At 34.0% G+C, this 22,250-nt stretch overlaps 1 pseudogene; it reads left to right on the forward strand.

Moving 5' to 3' along the window:
- Window positions 1-293: 293 nt before the first annotated feature.
- Window positions 294-1,394, forward strand: LOC108465601 (rust resistance kinase Lr10-like; annotated as a pseudogene).
- Window positions 1,395-22,250: the final 20,856 nt, after the last annotated feature.

Here is a 22,250-nt window from a genome sequence, read left to right on the forward strand (position 1 = left end):
AATATAAAACATAACATATAATGCGGAATTATTTTTCTTGGGTTCTCATTAGCCTGTCAAAGTTTTTCATTTGGTATAGAAGGGTAAACACAAGGCATCACTGTTATTTCTAAATTAATTCCATAAAGTAGTGAAATTAATACGCCCCTCTTTCAAGTAGTAGTTAATTAAAAAACAGCATCAAACTATCACATTATGTATTTTTTTTGAGAATGTAATTTAAATACTATTTGATTAATTTCACAAGTACTGACATCTTACATTGCATTTCTCTTAATTTGGGAGTTATCTTATTGAGGTTTGTCCTTGGGATAATTTGTTTGCTTGCTCTTATTATGTACAAATAGAGAAGAAGATATTTATCTATGGATGATACGATCAAAGAATTCCTTCAAAGTCAAAATAATCTACTGCCAATAAGATATTCTTTTAAAGAAATTAAAAAAATGACTAAAAATTTTAAAGATAAACTAGGGGAAGGGGGTTATGGCTTAGTGTTTAAAGGAAAGCTTCGTAGCGGGCATTATGTGGCAATAAAATTGTTGGGTAAGTCAAAGGTTAATGGCCAAGATTTCATAAATGAAGTTGCTTCTATTGGGAGAATTCATCATGCTAATGTGACAGAACTTATTGGATTTTGTGTGGAGGGATCAAAGCAAGCTCTGGTATATGACTTCATGTCTAATGGACCTTTAGACAAAATCATATTTACAGAAGAAAATAATAGCACTTTGGGCTAGAAAAAAATATTTGATATTGTGCTTGGGGTGGCTCAAGAAATTCACTACTTGCATCAAGGATGTGACATGCAAATCCTACATTTTGATATCAAGCCACACAATATTCTTCTTGATGAGAATTTTATTCCAAAAGTTTTCGATTTTGGTCTTGCTAAATTGTATTCAGTAGATGATAGCATTGTCTCTCTCACTGCAGCACGAGGAACAATAGGATATATTGCTCCTGAATTGGTTTACAAAAATCTTGGAGGCATCTCATACAAAGCTGATGTTTATAGTTTTGGATTGTTATTGATGGAAATGGCTGGAAGGAGAAAGAATGTGAATGCATTTGCTGACCACACTAGTCAAATATATTTTCCATCTTGGATTTATGACTGACTGGATCAAGGAGAGGACTTGGAGTTGGGAGATGTTTCTGATGATGAAAAATCAATGGTGAAGAAGATGATAATAACAGCCTTTTGGTGTATACGATGACTTCCTTCTGATCGTCCTTCAATGAATAAAGTCTTGAAGATGCTTGAATCTGATGTTGAACTCCATCAACTTCCTCTTAAAACATCAATAAAGGTTGATAGCTGTGAAAACTCTAATGATGAGCCAAGTACATCATTGGATACTATTATTATAACAAGTTCAAATATTGCATAAGGTTAGAAATCTTTCAGTTCATTATCTCTCCTTTTAGCTTTATATTATTTTTCCTTATATATATATATATATATATATATATATATATATATATTTTGTATTTATGATGTGTGTCACATATCCAAATAGATAACTATAGTTAAAAAATAAATTTTGAGTAAATTTGACAATGATATTACCTTTAAATTTTAATTTTTAAGCTTCATTATTTTCATATACAATTAATAGTGTCCAATTGCTATTAATACTATTAAGTAAAAAGAACTTTTACCTAAGTTATTATTCATAATTATAAAGTTCATCAATTTGACTATTTGTTCAATATAAAGTATTTAAAATTTTTGTTAAAATATTTAAATTTAAACCATAATTGAAATTATATATAAATTAAATGTACACTATATCAACCAACACATACTGGCCTAGGGGGTTTGATACTTTAACCACAAATTTAGTGGACTCGACAGGCAAATTTTTACTAGATACTAAATTCGTACAAATATATGAATGAGTTGAACTATGATCAATTAAAGCAATTATATCAGTATCAATAAGAGACAAAGTACCAGTAATAACATCTGATGCAGAAGCATCCTCACGTGCACGAATAGCATAAGTTCTAGCTGGTGCCCATGTTTCAGACACCACGACTACCACTCACATTGTCGGGATTACGAGGTGGTCTACCTCTCATAGCGGTGTTGCTCGGCCACGAAGTTTGAATAGTATCTTTTTCGATTTTCTCTGGGTAGTCTCTAAGATAGTGATCAACGGAACCACATCTAAAACAAGCTTCACTTTTCATTCTACATTCACCAAAATGTAGCTTATTATAGTGCTTACACTTGGTTTTAATGTTTCTAACACTACTTGCACTTGCTACAGATGTAGCCTGAGATCTTGGACTGAAGCGTTTAGTGCCTCTATCTCTCTCAGAGTACCTCACAGAGGTAGTAGAATGGTCATGATATTTCTTTGATTTCTTTGATGCCAATTGGTGTGACTTTCCCGTAAATCTTTTACTTGAAGTTTTGGCTTCAATCTCAGCTTGTCTTTTTTCTTTACTAAGCTCTTCAGCTTAATATGCTCAGTCAACCAGTACAACAAATTCTTTCAATTCAAGAATCCTGACTAACAGTTTAATATCTTCATTTAAACCGTCTTCAAACAACTTACACGTTGCAGTTTCAGTTGGGATACATTCTCTAGCATATTTGCTTAGTCGAACAAATTCCCATTCATATTCAGATACTATCATATGCCCCTGTTTAAGCTCCAAAAATTGTTTACATTTCTGATCAAGGAATCTCTAGCTGATGTATTTCTTTCGGAACTCAATTTGAAATAATTCCCAAGTGACCATTTCCTTTGGTACAACAGAAATTAGTGTATTCCACCATTGATAAGCTGAATCTTTTAGGAAAGACACTGCATATTTAAGACATTCAGTCGGTGGATAAGATAGTTCATCAAGAACTCTAATAGTGTTTTCTAACCAGAAACTCAACTCTTTCAAGATCATCTTCAACTGTAGCGCGGAATTCTTCTGCACCATACTTACGGATTTTATCAACGGAAGGCTTACCAGCTCTAATAATTTATGTACTCTGAGGCATATTAGGAACCGATTGAGAAACAGAAGGGGGTGGAGGTTGTTGTACAGCCAGATTTGTTCTTACATATTCAGTAAACCATTTATTCATTATTTGGAAGAAGACTTTTTCAGTTTCTTCGGAATCAGCTCGGTTGGATGACATTGCTATATGAAAAACATATTTTAAAATGGTCAGCAGATATCACACTATTACAAGTTATATAATGGCATGTATAGCTAGAGTCACATATGCCACGTTAGTATGAGAATCGACTAAACCATAGCTTGTGACAGCCCTAATTTGACCCTAGTCGGGAAGTGGTTTCGGGACCACAAAATTAAGTCACAAAAATAATTAAATGTTATATTCTGTGATTATTACATGTGAAAGTGCATGTGTGAAAATTTCATGCTTTGATTTTGTCATTTGTGAGTGAAATTATGAAATAGGACTTATGTGAAAATTTCTGAAAATGCTATAGGCTAATTTGTAGTGGCCAAATAAATAGTAGTGCAACATAGGAGGATTTGTATGTCAAACCTCCCATTTTATGTGTAGTGGCCGGCCAAGGTGATGGGTATTAGATAATATATGTATTTTAGCAGTATAATAGTTATAATGGATGATGGTCATGATGAACAACATGTGCAAATTTTTTTATTGAAGTTATGGCATAGGTATGGCACAAATTAATATATGCCATTTTGTGTCATAAAATGTTTAGGAATAAAGAATAATAAGAATAACAAAAGGGAAGTAAAGGAAGGTTCTTGTTCATTCTTGGTTCTTCATAGCCAAAAATTGAGAGAGCAAATAGGGGAGGAAACCCTTGAATATTCGGTCACTAGGAGGAGGAAAATTGAAGGTAAGTTCTTGGTACTTTGCTTCTATTTTGATGTTCATGGGTTCTTCTTGATTATACCTTAACTCATGAAGCATATTTTTGATTTTTGGTTGTGTTGTGAGCATTCGGTCATGAATTGAAATGAGAGAAATGGTTGTTATTTCATGTTCTTTTGATGAATAATGGAAGATAGGTGAAGTTGAGCGAAGCAAATGAGCATGCATGTGCCTTAGATGCTAAGGGGGAAAATCGGCTAACATGTTGTGTGTGAACTTGGATAATATTGAGTAATGTTTGTGCTTTAAAATGATGAAATGGAGTTTATGCTTAAGTGAAATTATAGGTATGTGATGATGGATTTGTGATATGCATGTTTAAATAACATGCATGCAAGGTGTGTGTGAAAGAGTGATTTGGTAATAAATATGCTTGAGGCAACAGCAGTAACGTGATTTTGGAAAATCACCATAAATTGTGGGAGATGAGTTAGAAGAATAATAAATTATGTAATTAAATCTTAATGAGTCTAGTTTCTTATAAAAGAAACCATGTAAACAAAAGAATTTCCGATAATGAGATATTTGAAGTGATGTGGGACAGGGTCAGAATGACTTCTAGATCCTCTGTTCTGTTTTTATAAAATCATTATAAATTGTAAAAAAAGGGTCCTAAGATGAAATTTATATGCTTAGACTCCTTAATGAGTATAGTTTAAAATGAAATAAAGAAGAACATATTTTGAATTCTTTACAATGAGAAATTTGATTCATAGTGAAGAGTAGTCAGATTAGTCAAACAGTGAAACAAGGGAAACTTTAAGAAAAATCTGGTATTGATTGGCCAAACCAAAAATTTTGAAAATTTTATGGATAAAATATATATAAGTCTATTTTCAGAGAAAATTAACGGCACTTGATTTGGAGTTTCGTAGCTCCAGTTATAAATGATTTAGTGACTGTTGCTCAGGAAAACAGCTTGCAGTGGAATTATGATTATGTGGTAAACATTGACAAAAAAATTGTTAATGAGTTGCTTATTGATTTCTTATAAGCTTACTACGATCAGTAGGTGTGAAAGTTGAATGTATATATATTATATTTTGAAAGTGATGCTTGAATAGTCGAATAATGACTAGTTTAAAATCTTTGAATTGAAGCTCAAGAGCATAGAGGGGTAAATTCGGATAAGGGAAAAGAGAAAGTAATCGAATAGCCATTGTAATCGTTCGGAAACCTTCAAGGTAAGTTCTTAAGTGTTTAAGCTTGTTTCCCTTTTATATGCCTAAGAGTTAAATTAATATGGCAAGGAGAATGTAAATTTTATTTAGTTAATGTGCCAAATATGTAATGATTTAAGGCTATAAGCCGATTATGACTATTATGCTTAAGTTGAATTGGATTTGGAAATTTGATGCACTAAATGAGTGTTACAATGAATAAACTATGCCGTATATGTGCTAGTAGAGATATCACGATTTGTGATTATTAAATATCTAAAGGAAACCATGATGTGTATAAAATTATTATTATTAGTCCTTTGTGGTAGCCGAATATGGCTTGGCACTAAAGTGATTAAATGTGAACTTCGATGAGGTAAACTGTTAAGAGTGTGGTGCTATAAGACTATGGGCTAATACGATATGTGGATTCGTTCCGTAAAGTAAATTATTCAGGTACGAACAACCTAATTAAGTACATGTGAATTAAATGAATTTGATGATTGGTGTGAATCGAAATGTAAATGATAGTGTTCATATGAAGCTTATATCCGAATGTAGCAAATAACTACTAATGTGATATGTTGAATGAGATCTGTTAATATATGATTAAATATGCATGATATTTGATGTGTATCCGGGCTTAAAGACCCGCAGGCTATATGCTGGAATTATATCCGGGTTAAATCCATGAGCCTAGTCTGGTATTATATCCGAGTTTAAAGTCCCGTAGGCTTCGTCTTTGGTGTTATATTCGGTTTTATACCTCGCAGCCAAGTGTTAGTGAATTTGATAAAGTATATGACTATGAGATCCTATGCTAAGATGATAAATTGAACTCAGATTACACATTAAGTGATTCGGTATGTGATATATATATATTATATGTGAGATTGATCGACGAGAATTAAGAATGTGTAATGAGAAGCATATGAAAAGATGTTGTAAATTCATATGTATATTTGTATATGTGTGCATTCAGTTATTATGCAAAGTTACAAGATAGTTTTCGATATGCCATTTAACTATGAATGTTGAAAGTAAGTGTGGGTAAGAAATGATACACTAGTGAAATTTGAAAGAATTAAAGTTAATCCTAAGCTTTGTAAATACTATGTTTATATGAGTTTGAGTATAAACGGAGTAAAATGATATGTGTTTGTGCATAATCGGCCAAATAGTATTGTACTACTCAGAAAGTGTTATGTGATTTCGAACATTTGGTTTGTTTTTAAGTTCAACTGTTTAAATTGTTTAAGACTTACTAAGCTTATGAAAGCTTACTTTGAATGTTATGTTTCTCTGTTTATTTTTGTAGATCGTTGACTCTTACTATTAGCTCGGGGATCGTCAGCACTTCGTCACACTATCTACTATTGTAGTAATCATGTGATTTGGACTTAGCTTATGGCATGTATAGGATAGACTATAAGTAGAATGATATTTTGACTATTGTATATAAGCCATGTGAATATGGCATCTTATGGAAGTTTACTTTTATAAGTTTTAAATTCGATCTTTGTTTGTGTCTATTAGTTATATAAATAAATGATCTTTTATTTAAGAAAGGGTTCAAAATTTTACTGCTCTGATACCAATAAAAATGTAACACCCCTATCCAGTAACCGTCGCCGGAATAGGACGAGACGTTACCAGAAATTAGGAATTGGATCAGAGGACATTATTAATCATTTAACCATTAAGCTCTTCAATTTCACACTTGTAAACTTAATAAATATAAATCTAGTAAATTTCACTATAATAAACTTATACTTATGAGGGGGCAGAGGACATAAAGCCTTAAACTTTAGCTTTCATATATACACACATAATACGACTTTTATCGTCAATATATTCATTACAAACATTCATTTCATACCTATATAAATCTTTACTCATCATAGACAATCCATTTTTTTATCAAATACTCAAATATCACTTTTATCATTGTTTGAAGTAGCTTGGTTAGAAGCATCTCTATCTATTAGTAAAATAATTCTCGTCAAGGTCAAGAGATTATAATGGCATGTATTTCTAGACTTCACATATACTACACTCGGTCCAAGAACCGACTAATCCATAGCTCTGATACCAATAAATGTAACACCCCCAACCGTGATATTTAATAATCACTTTAGTGCCAAGCCATATTCAGCTACCACAAATGACTAATAATAATAATTTTATACACATCATGGTTTCCTTTAGATATTTAATAATCACAAATCGTGATATCTCTACTAGCACATATACGGCATAGTTTATTCATTGTAACACTCATTTAGTGCATCAAATTTCCAAATCCAATTCAACTTAAGCATAATAGTCATAATCGGCTTATAGCCTTAAATCATTACATATTCGGCACATTAACTAAATAAAATTTACATTCTCCTTGCCATTTTAATTTAACTCTTAGGCATATAAAAGGGAATCAAGCTTAAACACTTAAGAACTTACCTTGAAGGTTGCCAAACGATTACAATGGCTATTCAATTACTTTCTCTTTTCCCTTATCCGAATTTGCCCCTCTATGCTCTTGAGCTTTAATTCAAAGATTTTAAACTAGTCATTATTCGACTATTCAAGCATCACTTTCAAAATATAATATATATACATTCGACTGTCACACCTACTGATCGTAGTAAGCTTATAAGAAATCAATAAGCAACTCATTAACAATTTTTTTTTTTTGTCAATGTTTACCACATAATCGTAATTCCACTGCAAGCTGTCTTCCTGAGCAACAGTCACTAAATCATTTATAACTGGAGCTACGAAACTCCAAATCAAGTGCCATTAATTTTATCTGAAAATAGACTCATATATATTTTATCCATAAAATTTTCAGAATTTTTGGTTTGGCCAATCAATACCAGAGGTTTCTTAAAGTTTCCCTTGTTTCACTGTTTGACTAATCTGACCACTCTTCACTATGAATCAAATTTCTCATTGTAAAGAATTCAAAATATGTTCTCGTTTATTTCATTTGAAACTATACTAATTAAGGAGTCTAAGAATATAAATTTCATCTTAGGACCATTTTTATACAATTTATAATGATTTTATAAAAACAGAACAGAGGATCTAGAAGTCATTCTGACCCTGTCCCACATCACTTCAAATATCTCATTATCGGAAATTCTTTTATAAGAAACTAGACTCATTAAGCTTTAATTACATAATTTATTATGCTTCTAAATAATCTCCCACAATTTATGGTGATTTTCCAAAATCACATTATCGCCTTTGTCCCAAGCAGATTTATTACCAAATCACTCTTTCACATATACCTTGCATGCATGTTATTTAAACATGCATATCACAAATCCATCATCACATACCTATAATTTCACTTAAGCATAAACCCCATTTCATCATTTTAAAGCACAAACATTACTCAATATTATCCAAGTTCACACACAACATGTTAGCCGATTTTCCCCCTTAGCATCTAAGGCACATGCATGCTCATTTGCTTGGCTCAACTTCACCTATCTTCCATTATTCATCAAAAGAACATAAAATAACAACCATTTCCCTCATTTCAATTCATGACCGAATGCTCACAACACAACCAAAAATCAAAAATATGCTTCATGAGTTAAGGTATAATCAAGAAGAACCCATGAACATCAAAATAGAAGCAAAGTACCAAGAACTTACCTTCAATTTTCCTCCTCCTAGTGACCGAATATTCAAGGGTTTCCTCCCCTATTTGCTCTCTCAATTTTCGGCTATGAAGAACCAAGAATGAACAAAAACCTTCATTTACTTCCCTTTTGTTATTCTTATTATCCTTTATTCCTAAACATTTTATGACACAAAATGGCATATATTAATTTGTGCCATACCTATGCCATAACTTCAATAAAAAAATTTGCACATGTCGTTCATCATGACCATCATCCATTATAACTATTATAATGCTAAAATACATATATTATCTAATACCCATCACCTTGGCCGGCCATTACACATAAAATGGGAGGTTTGACATGCAAATCCTCCTATTCTGCACTACTATTTATTTGGCCACTACAAATTAGCCTATAGCATTTTCAGAAATTTTCACATAAGTCCTATTTCATAATTTCACTCACAAATGACAAAATCAAAGTATGTAATTTTCACACATGCACTTTTACATGTAATAATCACAGAATATAACATTTAATTATTTTTGTGACTCAATTTTGTGGTTCCGGAACCACTTCCTGACTAGGGTCAAATTAGGGCTGTCACATAGCTCTGATACCAATAAATATAACACCCCTAACCCGCATCCATCACTAAAAAAGGGTTACAGAGCATTACCAGAGTTTACAGATAATATAATAGATATTTCATATCATTTAGCATTCATATCAGAAACCAATCAAAATCAATCATCAATATGCCTAAATGATTTCTATCATTCAACCATTTTAAACACACATCAACATGTTAAGGCCATGTATAGATATATATATATCAGTATGTAACAAACACAAACCATTCAAATGGCTAATCACAACAAAACATTTACATGCCAACATTGGCCAAGTTAACCTATACATGCCATTATAACCAAAATTGATCTACTATATATATACTAAAATAGGTTGATAGATAGTGTGATATAGCTCCGACTAGCTTTCAACGTTAACGAGTTTCCGAGTTACTATAAAATAGGGGAAATAAAATAGAGTAAACATTTAATACTTAATAAGTTTGTATAACATGGTAATTAACTTACCATTTATTCATATGTAAGATAAACATGCAAGGCACATTCAAACATGCAAGGCACATTCAAACATGCAAGGCACATTCAAACATTGAATACTTAGTAAGTTAGTATAACATGTTAGTCATGTACTTCATATGAATATTAAGAAATATGTATGAGCTCATCAATAATCACATTTTCATATACATATACTTTCCACATCATGTATCCATATAATATGTACAAATCATATCCATGTATTTCAAGTATATACCCATAATAATTCATCTCAAATTCATATTATCTCATATCAGAACTTTGTCCGTTGAACCATTTAAAATATCGTTGGATACACGGGTAGTACACACAAAGTGTACAAAACTGTAATCTTTCAATTCATATATAGGTATGCCTATAGGAGCATATAATAGGGAAGTTTTTTAGAGCCATGTAACAGGAAGCTCATGTGAGTTGTATAACTAGAAGCTCTTGTGAGCTAATCATCAGGAAGCTCATACAAGCCATTAACGGGAAGCTCAAGAGAGCCAAATTTGGGAAGCTCATGCGAGCCAATATCGGGAAGCTCCGGAGAGCCATTAATCAAGAAGCTCATAAGAGCTAATTATCGGGAAGCTCGTGAGAAGCCAAATAACGAGATGCTCATAAGAGCTGTAGTGTGTCCACAACACATGCAGGACCACAACCAATCAGGAATCCTCAATGACAATGTCATTTGTATCCATCAAATTTCTTAGGTTCAAATGGGACTTGGTACTTGTCAGATATTTTCGAATATGTAATCAAAAACATACATAGCAACTATACATTTCACAAATATAACATTCAATTTAAACATATAGACATACAATTTAGTTACACGAACTTACCTCGACAAGTGTTCGTAGATTTGTATGCTACTAATCCAATACTTTTTCTTTTCCTTGATCCAATTTTGTACTAGGACTATCCGGATCTATACAAATGAATTTAGCTCAATTTAATTTAATTCATATTCAATTCAATCCAATACACATCTTTGGCAAAATTACTATTTTTCTCATATACTTTTAATTAATTACGATTTTATCCCTAGGCTCGGAAAATGAAATTCATACAATTTAATCTTTATTCCAAGCCTAGCCGATTTTCATGTATCACAATAGCAGCCCATTTATTTCATAAAATTTAGAATTTTTCCATGAATTTTCCATCTTTTCAATTTAGTCCCTAAATCATAATTTCATCATAATTCTCTTTACAAAAGTTGTTTATCTATCAACAGCCTTTCATTTTCTACCATAAAACTTCATAATTCAACTATATTCATCAATGGAAAAACCCTAATACTTTAACAGTTTTGCAAATTAATCCCCGAGATAGCTAGATTAATCTATTACGATCTCGAAAACATAAAAGTCATTAAAAACAGGACAAGAATACTCACCTAATTAAGAAAAATAAGCTTGTCTATCTTCAAGTTTCATAACTAGGGTTTCCATGTATTTTTGTTTTAGGAAAAATTATGAAAATAACATTAATTTAATTATTTATTTCTTTTGTCATCATTATTTTATCAACTTTCCAATTTAACCATTTACTTTCTTAAATTTCCAATGATGAATAATCATCCTTATCTACTAACTCCTCTAAATGGTCTATTTGCCATATAAGGACCTTCAAATTTGAATTTCATGGCTATTTGGTACCTTTAGCTACCAGAATTCAACTTTTATATTTTATGCAATTTGGTCTTTTTCATCAAATTAAACATGTAATCGGTAAAATTTCTTATCGAAATTTTCATAAGATATTTCTATCATATTGTAGACTATAAAATAATATTAAAATAAATTTTCTTCTGACCTCAGATTTGTGGACCCGAAACTACTATTCCGATTTCACTGAAAACGGGTTGTTACACATACTATAGAAGTCGTACACCTAAAATCCGATATTTTGATTCCTTATCACTTCGAACTCAGGCTTTTACTTATATTAAAGTGTACGAGTCACGCAACATAGTCTGTCATCCACTTAGGATTTAGGTATGTCACACTATGAATGTCACCAGTGAATAAATCCATAAACGAATTTAGGGTCTATTTTTTTGGGTCGAGTCTGATGTACTATCAGTCTAGTCAGTCACATCTGTGTCTTTATCTTTTGGGAGTCATCAGCTCTGATGCCCAATGCAAAGCATCTCTCAAATTAGACTTAATAGTCGATATATTAGTCTTTCAATCAGTTTGCTCATTTTCAATTAGACTAAAGATATGTTTAGGTTCGTCTACTAATATAAGTCGTCTTTCTATATTACGATCCAACCATGTAATACCACTTAGTATTAGTTAAACATCAGACAACCAATGAGAAGCATTTGCTTCTATTTTGCTTTGCGTGTAAAAATTATATTAGGACAACTATATAAAGTATTAATATAATTCTTGATTAACTTTATTAACCAATCTATTCGAAAAATTACAATTGTACTTAATGAAAATACTACACTTAGGCACCAAATCCAACAACAACATTAAAGGGCTCTAAGAAACTCAAAATGGCAGTTTTATGAAACTCAAAATGGAAGAAGTTGCAAAAGAGAGAGAGAGAGAGAGAGAGAGAGATTATCTTATGATCCTATGTTTGATCCCAAACTTCATTTTTTATTGGTTGTTAGTGTAAGGAGTGGTATATTATACCAAATAAAAGTTAGTAGTACTTGATAACTAGCATATTCATCCTTATTCATATTATGGTCTAATAATAAGTTAATATGACATAGGGGCGAAGCTAGAACAATTTTTTAGGGGGATGAATAAAATTTTAATTTTTTATAATTCATATCTTTATAATTTTTAAAGGATTAATCGAATTTTTATAATTTTAGGGGGGATCAAAGTGTATGTAAGACCCAAATTTTGCTTGGGACCCAATAAAACCAAACTTGAATTAAACCTAGCCTATTATCCAGTTACAAGCCCAAACCCAATTTTGGCCCAATCCCAACCCAAACACAAAAAAATAAATAAATAAATAAATAAAAACCTTGGCCACCTACTCCACCACCTTTGTTGGCCACCCACCTTGGCCACCAACTCCACCACCCTTGGCCACCTAAACCACCCCAACCACTCCACTTGTAAAATTTGGCTATAAAAGCCATTCAAGACTTGTTTTTGAAGGTGGGTTTTTGGTTTTTTGGAGGAGGATTGTTCTTTGTTTTGGAGGAGGTTTTTTTGTTTTTTTGGAGGTGTTTTTTTGGAAAAGAAGGTTGTTTTTGTTTCTTGGAAAGGCTACTTTTTGGAGATTAATCAAAGATCAAAGCAAAAGACGTTTCTTTTGTCTATTCTCATCTTTAGTTCTTTGTTTGTTTATTGTTTTCCTTTCAATTTTATTTTGTTTTTTTTATACGAAAGTAAAAATAAAAGTAAGAAGCTTACCCATATTTTCATTACCGAAAAATGTCTTTTTGAGGTCCCATTGCAGTGTGGATTGGCGTATGATGTGACCCGTGAGGGTCCATGACCGAAGCAAAGCGGACCAACGGCGGATTTAGAAAAGAGGAGAAAGAGAGTTGAGAGCTTTGTTTTATTATTTTATTATTTTACTATTATTTATATTATTATTATTATTTCTCATGTATATATTATTATTTATATTATTATTATATTATATATGTCCTCTCCATATTTATTTATATTATTACTATCATTATTGTTACTTCTATTATCTTTTATTTCTAACTACTATTATTATATATATATATATATATATGTATTATTATTTGTATTATTATTATTATTATCACCCTATTGTTATTACTTTACTTTTGTATTCTAATATATTATTAAAATTACTCATATTTTCATTATTTTTGCTATCACTATTACTATTATATATTAGTGTATATTTTTATGTATATATATATATATTTATATAGTATTGTTTTTATTACTTTAATTTAATATTTTTATTATATTTGCTTTTTATATTTCTATATTTATTATTATTATATAGTAGTGTGTATTTCTATTATATACATATATATATATATATATATTTATATATAGTATTATTGTTTACTTTACTTTAATATTATTCTTATTATCATTATATCCAACCCAATAATAATTCTTTCATAAAGTAATATTCCGTATTTGGTAATTCGAGACAATCGTGCCCTAACTTATTGGGTTTCGATTTTCTCCTTTAACCTAAATAACGGAATACTCTTTTAAATCGCGACATGAGTTTTGAAAAATGCTTATTCTCGGAGATACGAGGTGTTGTGCCCTAACTTCTGGGTATGGCATTTTGTTACCTCGAAATAAGATTTTTGCAAGTAAAGGCAATATTCGGTGTTTGGGAATTGAGGAAACGTGCCCTAACTTACTGGGTTTCAATTTTCCTCGTTCACCTTAACTAACTGAATAACCTTTTGAAATACACAATTTTTATATAAAAGGCAAGCTCGTTCTCGAAAATTCAAGATGTCGTGTCCTAACTTCTTTGGATGTGACATTTTATATTGTGAGACGAAGGTCCTTAATATTTCAGCATTTTCTTTACAAAGAGGGATCGTATTTTAAATTCTTTCAAGTTTTCAAATTTTCGACACTAAGACACTAATTAATTAACTAGGTACCAATTTTGGGCGTATCGAGGGTGCTAATCCTTCCTCGTGCGTAACCGACTCCCGAACTCATTTTCTGATTTTCGTAGACCAAAAATTATCGTTTTAGTAAATCTTAACTTTTATTAAAATGATTAAATTAAGGTGATCTGATCACACCTAAAAAGATTGGTGGCGACTCCTGTTTTCATTTTTTTTTCTCCAAGTCGATACCCGTTTTTTTCAAAAAAAATGGTTACGACAGCTTGGCGACTCCACTAGGGAGTTTTATAAGAGAGTCAAGCCACAAGTTGATTAACTTTTGTCTTTTTTCGAAAATTGAGAATTTAGTTTTGATATACGATCACTTTATTGCGTTTCACCCGTTTTTCATACTGTTTTCATCATTTTATTCCTATTTTCTTTAATTGTTTCAAGTTTTTATGCATATATCTTCTCGCATTGCATTGCATGACCGTTGTGGTCACACCCTTAAGTGGGAGTGAGAAACTACGTCTTCGTGAGGTTTTCACCTCCGTGCAGGATAGTGGATCACTTTCGGAATACATCCGTACCTATGGTTTCGTGAGATTTTCATCTCCGTGTAGCCATAAGGAAATGTATTCTCTTGAATTGAACTCGATTCAAATGAGCCTATAATGGGTGAGGATCGAGGAATCTGTTGGTTCAGGTACCCTTACTCTAGAACCAAACCACATATAGAGAGACCTAGGAGCCCACCCTAGGTAGAGCCACTCCGAACCCCTAGTGGTCACCCGAATTGCTTTATTTGTTATTTATTTATCCTGCACTAACGTGTTTTATTTTTGTTTTGTTTATAATTGCATTACATTACATCATCCTAGGAAGGAGGTGTTGATTCATATTTGATTGCTAAATAGAACAGTTTGTCATAAGAAAACAAATTTTTTGATAAAGTGGATTATAATACGGTTGTCTAAATATGATCCAAGTGAACACATGAAAGAAGACTGATAGCTCGTGAAGAAATACAAGACTTCGCTTCATTGCCTGAAGATAGAAACTGACAAAGATTATTCGAGAGCCGTCACATCTTGACCTTCTTAAAGGAGCTGACAAGTATCACAGTAATAAGTGAGCAACGAGTCGCAGCCTGGATCGAGCAAAAAAAGAGTTAATATAGACATCTCTTGGAGAATTAAATCGACTCGACCACAAGATCCGGATATGAAGAGGAAGATAGGTGTCTTCACTTGGAATACAAGAGAAAAGCCTTATATGTAGTCCGTTTTATGTAAAAGAATTTGCTTTCTAGAAAAGTTGTTCTAATGAAATTAAATTTAGAATCAATGCCTTCCTTTTTTTTGCGTTCATGCATTTGCATTACATTACATCAAAGAAAAGAATGTGTTGATTCGAAATTCAATTCCTAAATAGAATAGTTTGTCATAAGGAAACGAATTTCTTGATAAAGTAGATTATAGTGCGATCACCTGAATATAGTCCAAGTAAACACGATGAGAGAAAGCTGGTAGTTCACGGAGGAATACATGATGTAATTGCCAGAGATTTAAGCCAACAAAGGCATGACGAGAGAAAGCTAGAAGTCAACGAAGGAATACATGACTTGATTTAATTGCCAACGAAGATTATTCAAGAGCCGGCACTTTTGATGAGTATCATGGAGATAAATGAGCAAGAGATCGAGGCTCAGATTAAGCAGCAAGGAACTAGTAAAGGCATCTTTTAGAGAATTTACAGGATTCGACCATGAAGAAAAGATCAGCGTTTACTTGGGATATGAATGGCAATACCGCATATGTAATATATTTTCATGTAAAGAAATATGTTTTCTAGAAAAGTTATTCTAATGGAATTGAATTCAAGATCAACATCTTCCTTTCTTTTGCATTCATTCCATACATTTGCATTACATTGCAACATTTGCATTAAACTTTCACTAAAGAACCCTGATTAAACAAAATTATTTCAGTTAATCTGGAAACCAACGAGAATTAAGCAACCGAACACAGCCACTATACCCGCCGTAAAAACAATAGACCAGAGATTAGAAAGGATAGAACAAATGCAAAGGGAGATGTAAGAACAATTACAAGAGCAGATGCAAGAGCAACTGGCTAAGATACAGCAAGATATGAGGGACCATATGTTAGAGTCCCAGAAAAGCATGATGGATCAATTAACTCGTCTATTGGCTGGCGGATTAGAAAAGGGGAAAAGCCTTTTGATCAATGCGGGAGAAGATAATGAAGATCCTACCTACCCTCTAGGTTTTACCCCACCTCATGTGCCCCTACAAACCGAGGCACCTCCTAGAAGGCCATCTGTCACAGTGAGGCCTCAACATGGGCTAGTGGATGCTGGAATCCCCATAAATTTCCCATCTGGGTTGGGAAATATTTTGGCTGATAGCTCGGTCAACCCTATTACTCCTGATCTAGATTTAATAGAGAAGGAAAGAATGGCCACTGAATCCTCGAAACAATTGGAAGATCGTTGCAGGTGGTTAGAGGAGAAGTTTAGGGTTTTAGAAGGCGCTGGCAATCATCAGGGGATCGATGCTAAAGACTTAAGTTTGGTTCCAGATTTGGTGCTTCCTCATAAATTTAAGATGCCAGAGTTTGAAAAGTACAACGGGACTACTTGCCAGAGGCGCACATAACAATGTTTTGTAGAAGGATGACTGGCTATGTGAACAACAATCAACTATTGATCCATTGTTTTCGTGATGACCTAATGGGAGCAGGGCTAGGTGGTACAATCAGTTGAGCTGCAAAGATCGGTTCATGGAGAGATCTTGCACGAGCTTTCATGCAACAAGATAACCATGTGGTGATATGGCGCTTGATAGGATCACACTACAAAACATGGAAAAGAAGCCGAGTGAGAGTTTGAGCAAGATGCACAACGGTGGAGGAAATAGCGATGCAAGTCCAGCCACCTCTTTTGGAGAAGGAAACGACCATGCTCTTCGTTAATACTTTGAAGGCCCCATTCATCACCCATATGATTGGGAATACTACCAAAAGTTTTTCGATATGGTAATGGCAAAGAGATGATTGAGAATGCCATAAGAGGTGGCAAGATTGAAGTTGGAGAAACTACCAAGAGGTCAGTTCCAAAGAAAAAGGAGAATGAAGTGAACAGTATGAGCTCATACAATAGAGATCACTCAAGGTCAATAACTGTCAATCAACAAAAGGTGACTACGAGGGGGCAACAAGGTTCGACAAAGCAGGAATCAAGTGTAAGGCAAAATTTTGAAAAGCTCCAATTTACGCCAATCCCAATGTCATATAATGAGTTATATCAAAGTTTATTTGATTCACGCGTGGTGTCCCCATATTATAAAAGGCCGTTGTAACCCCCATACCCCAAATGGTATGATTCAAACGCTCAATGTGATTATCATGCGGGAGTATCAGGGCATTCAATAGAAAACTGTACTGCCTTCAAGAAGACGGTTGAAAAACTCCTCGAGATGGGGATTGTGAAGTTTGATGACACCCCTGGTACAAAGAGTCCGTTACCAAATCACGATGATAAGAGCAAATGATTAAAGGACTCTGTCAAAGATAGAAAAATAAGAAGAGGATTAGTAGCATCGGATCCTGAGTAGAGAAACTTGTGAGGCATTCATCCTTACAAACCTGGAAATGTTTTGAATGATTAGTCTGTAGAGGAACCTCTTGTAGTTTTTAGAGCTAATCTAGAGTAATATTCAAAACACGCTTGTTGCTTTAAGCCTGGAAGCAATTAAACCCTTTTTGTGAAATAGGCTTGTATCCTAAGTCTTTATTTCAATAAAATGCATCTTTTTGAGCAAATATTCTTTGATTTCATCTCATACGGTACAAATAATTGTTCTTAGATTCTTTTGATCTTTGGAATTTATTTCAAATATTCATTTATTCTTCATTCATGATCATACCATACAAATAATCATCCTTAGAATCATTTATTTCTTTGGAATCTGCCTTCAGCAGGTCCCCAGATATCAATGATGTGAGTAACACTGTCATTGACTCCGAGTCTCCTTTTGAGCGAAATATGGGCCTAAAGGGATCTCAACACTCTGAAGATGATAGAGATGTAGACTACTCTCTAATTTGTTAAGGATGGTAGAGTAAGATGAAAACAGATCCTCTCTTACAAAAAGACAGTAAACAGTAGGCCTATGACAAGAGAAAGATGCAAACATCGGAGTCTGCATTACCACAAAGGCAAAGCGAGACGTCATTGAGTCACTTCCTAGAATTTAAAGATTTTTTGCATGATCATATCAAGATACGTCTGGCTACTAAGATAGGAGGATGTTGCAGGGTTTTGAATGACATAAGCTAATGGTTTTACGATGGCGAGGCTAATCATGAGATTTGGGTTCTGCTGGCCCACCATAGAAAGGGATTGCATCAGTATCTTGTAAATGCCAAATTTATAGAGAAAATTCATGTGCCCTTCATGTGGGGCATGGAGGTTATGGGCGATCTCTTTGAAAGCTTCTAACCAATCTTGATTCGCCTTTGGGGTCATCGTTTACCCATGAAAAGGATAAAAGTTGTTTCATATGCCAATGTCACTAGGTCGACAGTCATCAAATTTCAAAAAGGGTGCCAATAAAGAGTGCGAAAATCATGTTTAACACAATTGTACAATATCAAAAGGTCGCATTGCTTTAAAGATTAGGCGTTATATGGCAAAGGCAAAGGCAAAGGCAAAAAAAAAAAACACAAAAACACAAAAAAAAACAAAAATTCTAAAAAAAGCGGAAAAAAGAGAAGCTAGGCGAAACCCATAAATGGAGCCTTGAGACTAAAAGGGATTCAAGTTGAAAACTCAAAAAGGGCAGCTCAAATTTGGATCAAAGTGGGGCATACATTAGTCTTGCTATGCCTTAATTAACAATGAAGAAGTATGCTACGTCTCGGGGCATCGACAAAGTACTCCGGATCCCCTAAACACATATTGAACTCAGAAAGGTCCTCAAGAAGTTGGTACAGAGAAGCTCAGGCTGCGATATCTGGGGCATCTAGCTTCCATTTTGCCCATTTTGAATTTTTTATCTTTGATTCTTCTCAAGATATGTCCAAATAAATTTTCTTCTTATTGCATTGCTATCTTTGATTAAATCATTCGTTTTGAGTTGATTTCATTCTTATTGCATTTGTAATCTTTGATTAATTTATCCATTTCGAGCTATGCTCATAACCAATTTCCTTCTTGTTAATTGTTTTGATCTTTTTCAAGCATTTTGCATTGAAATAATGATTAATGGACTAATAACACTTTCACAAAAGAAATTTTACATATTACTCTGGAAGTTTCTAAATAATACAAGAACCTGAAACAGGACTATTGTTTAGAACTCACAAAGCCTAACGGTTGGAAATATTATCTCTTTGGACTCTTTATTGGTTGAACCAAAAGACGAGACATTTCATCAGTGATACAACCTCGACAAATGACGAGTAATGTCAACCTAAGTGTAAAAGAGGGTCATTCTCGAGAAAAGAATTGATACTTTGCATTCATGTACATCTGGTCATTACACCTAGGGAATAGTGTAACAGATCAAACCGATTGAAGATGATATAAATACTATGCCTTTGAGTTGCAAATGGAATGGATGGAAGAAACCAAATGTTATTCCTCCGAAATTGCGAGAGGAGGCACAAACTTTATGTCCTAAAAGGTACAGTGGAAGGGACACTAAAATTACAGTAGGGCAAGCTTTCCGAGCAAAATGTGATTGTTTCTTTGACTTTTATGTCAAGAATACCAGCCGAACAAGATGCCAACATAATACGTCAGCGATAATGTCCTAATGAACAACGCACGATGATACCTTAAGCCTTTTTAAAAATGGCTCATGACATTTCTACATTCATATAATAACACATCTAGTTAGGAGCATTTGATTCATTTCAATCATAGCATCCTAATTATTTGACACATTCATAACACATCTAGTTAGGAGCATTTGATTCATTTCGATCATAGCATCCTAATCATTTGACATAAGCATAGATATATAGAACTGATTCTACAGGTGATGTCCCTAGAATCAGTGAATTCACAAGCCTTAAGCCCCTAAGCAATAGGGTAACAGGCTGAAGATTTACAGATCTTAACCCCCTAAGCAGTAGGGAAACAGATCGAAGACGAAGGGTCTTAAACCCCTAATCGGTAGGGTAACAGACCGAATTGTAGATCTCATCTCCCTAAGCAGTAGGGAAACAGATCGAAGATGAAGATCTTAACCCCCTAAGCAGTAGGGAAACAGATCGAAGATGATGGGCTTTAACCCCCTAAGAAGTAGGGTAACAAGCCAAATTTACAAGCCTTAACCCCCTAAGCAGTAGGGTAACAGGCTGAAGATTTACAGATCTTAACCCCCTAAGCAGTAGGGAAACAGATCGAAGACGAAGGGTCTTAAACCCCTAATCGGTAGGGTAACAGACCGAATTGCAGATCTTATCTCCCTAAGAAGTAGGGAAACAGATCGAAGATGAAGATCTTAACCCCCTAAGCAGTAGGGAAATAGATCGAAGATGATGGGCTTTAACCCCCTAAGCAGTAGGGTAACAAGCCAAATTTACAAGCCTTAACCCCCTAAGCAGTAGGGTAACAGGCTGAAGATTTACAGATCTTAACCTCCTAAGCAGTAGGGAAACAGATCAAAGATGATGGGCTTTAACCCCCTAAGCAGTAGGGAAATAGATAAAAAATGATGGGCTTTAACCCCCTAAGCAGTAGGGTAACAAGCCGAATTTACAAACCTTAAACCCCTAAGCAGTAGGGTAACAGGCTGAAGATTTACAAATCTTAACCCCCTAACCAGTAGGGTAACAGGTTGAATTTACAGATCTTAACCCCTTAAGCAGTTGGGAAATAGATCGAAGATGATGGGCCTTAAACCCCTAAGTAGTAGGGTAACAGGCTAGAAATTACAAATTTCTTTTTCCCTGAAATGGCATTGGAGCGGCTAGAAGCCACAGCAGATCTCCTTGAAGTTTTAGAGGATCTTTTCTTCCCGAAATGGCGATGGAACGGCTAAAAGCCACAACAGATCTCCTTGAAGTTTCAAAAACCTCTTCTTCCGAAATGGCATTGGAGGCTAAAAGCCACAGCAGATCTCCTTGAAGTTTCAGGTGGAAGAAGATCAAAACAAGTCTTATCTCCACGAAGTTGCAGAGGAGCGGATCGAAGATAGCAGATCGACATTCACGTGCTTACAAGTGAAGCAGATTGAAGATTTCAGCATGGCATCCACTGTGCTTATAGGGAACAAGTTGAAAACAATGATTTGGCATCCTGCGCTTACAGGAACAAATCGAAGATAGCGATCGACATTTACGTGCTTACGGTGAAGCGGATCAAAGATTTCAAAGATGGCATCCATGTGCTTATAGGAACAAGTTGAAAACATCGATTTGGCATCCACGTGCTTATAGGGAACAAGTTGAAAACATCGATTTGGCATCCTTGTGCTTTTAGGGAACAAATCAAAGATAACAGATCGACATTCTCTGTGCTTACGGTGAAGCGGATCAAAGATTTCAACATGGCATCCACATGCTTATAGGGAACAAGTTGAAAACATCGATTGGCATCCACAGTGCTTATAGGGAACAAGTTGAAAACAGCAGATTTGGCATCCACTGCTTATAGGAGCAAATCGAAGATAGCAGATCGACATTCCTGCTTACGGTGAAGCGGATCAAAGATTTCAACATGGCATCCACTGTGCTTATAGGGAACAAGTTGAAAACATTGAAGTGAAGCAGATTGAAGCCGTCAAGAGGCCATTTTAAAGAAGATCAAGAACTCAAGACTCGGCGAGCCACAGCAAAATTGGTCTTTTGTAGTCTTTGC

Source organism: Gossypium arboreum, chromosome 1 (assembly GCF_025698485.1).
Source record: "Gossypium arboreum isolate Shixiya-1 chromosome 1, ASM2569848v2, whole genome shotgun sequence".
Classification (NCBI taxonomy): Eukaryota; Viridiplantae; Streptophyta; class Magnoliopsida; order Malvales; family Malvaceae; genus Gossypium; species Gossypium arboreum.